The sequence below is a fragment of the Mastomys coucha genome, chromosome X, assembly GCF_008632895.1.
Source record: "Mastomys coucha isolate ucsf_1 chromosome X, UCSF_Mcou_1, whole genome shotgun sequence".
In the NCBI taxonomy this organism is placed as follows: domain Eukaryota; kingdom Metazoa; phylum Chordata; class Mammalia; order Rodentia; family Muridae; genus Mastomys; species Mastomys coucha.
Genome location: NC_045030.1, coordinates 132578183 through 132580493, shown reverse-complemented (window position 1 = coordinate 132580493; position 2311 = coordinate 132578183). Strand labels below are relative to the sequence as shown.

At 41.1% G+C, this 2311-nt stretch overlaps 1 long non-coding RNA gene across 1 annotated transcript in view; it reads left to right on the top strand.

Annotated features, from left to right (window-relative positions):
- Positions 1-1221, top strand: part of LOC116094861 — a 2682-nt gene extending 1461 nt beyond the window's left edge. The window contains exon 3 of the long non-coding RNA XR_004120347.1: positions 1028-1221. This is a non-coding gene — a long non-coding RNA (uncharacterized LOC116094861). The remainder of the gene's footprint in view (positions 1-1027) is intronic.
- Positions 1222-2311: the final 1090 nt, after the last annotated feature.

Sequence of the window (2311 nt, the reverse complement as noted above, 5' to 3'; positions counted from 1 at the left end):
TCAAACTCAGAAATCTACCTGCCTCTGCCTCCCAAGTGCTGGGATTAAAGGCATGTGCCACCACTGCCAGGCGAAGTAAGAGTTATTAATGAAGAGATTAATGCACTGAACACTGAACCAATTTCTAACAGGAGTTGAACAGGCAACTGTTTGTCCAGCTGCAACAGAAAATATCTCTGTGGAGCCAGACTCCTCCTTGGAGGGCAATCTCTTTTTAGATGAGTAAAGATGCCAACTGATACCAAGGGACAATTTTTTTCTTCAACAACCATACTGTTTGAGCTTAATTCCTTGTACCTTCACTTGAAGATCAGTTATTTGGTGTGAGCCTAAAGACCTCTTTGTCCCCAGGTGGGCCTAGAGGCCGTACATCATATGCCTCTTTAGTGATACAATAAAGCAGATCATAAAAGTACAAGATGAAATCTATTTTTGCTTACTTGGATGACAATGATTTTTAAAAAGGAAAAAAACAGTATATATAATGTTTTCCTGAGGGGCAAGGACTACTTGATTTGGAAATCTAGTAAAAGAGTCACCAGGATTAATAGTGATCATTTCTGGTCCATCTTTCAGAGTGCTGCTTTGCTCTACTGATATTATACATTCTGCTTGATGTTCATTGGCTAGTGCTGTTTTACATGCATATATTTTGAGTACTCATAAAAACCAGGGTGGAAAGATTCTCCTATTTGTGAAGAGCCTCTTCTAGAATAGTGTTAGTGGGGGGGGGGGTCATATTAAAGGTTACCTCTAGACTCCTAGCTCACTTCTGTTTTCTCCAGAAAGAAGTTAGCAAGGCATTCACACATTGGTGTGAATTCCATGGTAATTTGTCTAGTCTAAGAAGAGTCTAAATCAAACAGTGCAGTCTCCTGAGCCTAGAAACCTCTGGGGGAAGCTCTATTACCTGAATTCATTACCAGCCTAGGCAAGCAACTTTGCATCATAATCCTTTGCTATGAAATGTTCCCACAGGTTTGGGGGGTTGAACATTTGTTCCTAAGCTGGCTGTGCTTTGTTGTAGAATCTTTTGGAGAAAGAGCTTCAGTGGAAGAAGTGGATCACTGATGGGAGTCTTTGAGATTCGTAACCTAAAACCATTTCCTGCCCCGTCTCAGCTCCCTGACCCACTCAGATGTGAGCAAGAAGCCTCTCGCTCCTACTGCCACCACTGTGAGCCTCCACACCTAACCTAAAGAAGTTCATCACCTCAACTATGAGACCAAATCGGTCTCTCCATCTCTAAGGTGTTTCTTATTGATATTTGGTCACAGCTAGAGGGATGTTCACTAACTCAACCTCTAAAGAACTCCACTTATGCATTAATGACAAAACCTTGTATGCTTACTATGCATAACAAAAGTCTGCTTTGTTTTCTGCTGCCATCTTGTGGCCCTTTCTGGCATCAGACACTGGAACATATTTCAGGTTAATGCTTCTGTCTGATTTCTACTAGGTTTGTGACACATTGTCCTCTGCCCAACTTGTTCATATGGAAGAAGGCCTAACGGTGCAAGGGTGGGCATGGCAGTTGATGCGCATTTCATGCTCCTTTTCAGGTTCAGAATGTTTGTATCATCAACAGATTGAAAGAAATGTTATTCTGGGTTGTAAAAGATAGGTAGACAATCCATAATGTCTTAACTATGAACTGGACATAATATTCATTCTGTATAGGTGTTATATAAAGCTGCAAGGTGGATATTCTGCTTTGAATGGTAGACTGAGTGCAGAAGGGTTAGAGAATATGGAGACCTGACTTGGAAATTACTGATTCAATACTGAAAATCTGAAACCATTTCCTTTTTTCTTTCATAATGCTTATCTTAATTATAAAATACAACAGGGGCGACTCCAAAGCATTGCTTCTGCTGTTATTTGATTTCTGTCAGTGTATGGCTCAGACCACAAAGAGAATGATCAGTTCATAGAATTTGTAAAGCCTGGATTACTCCTCCAGTGTACCACATCCTACAAAATCCATGATGCATTTTTAAGGGGTTTGAGTGCAGGAGTGGATGAGCAAATAGATGGGCTGTTAGTGACTTGATTAGGGGGAACACATTACACAGTCATAGGGGGAAAACAATAACTTAACCACTTAGTGACAGAACAACTTAAGTAGCAGGAATGGAGCTCCTTAGACCCCTAGAGGATAGGAACTGGAGAGGAATCAGTGCTCCATAAACCCAGTACCATAGCTTGCCAACTAGCCCCATTGTCTGTTTGCTTGAGCTAGGTGGCATCGGTCACTGACTGACCCACATGAAGTTTCTTATCAATACTTATGTAATGCAGAAACAGAAAT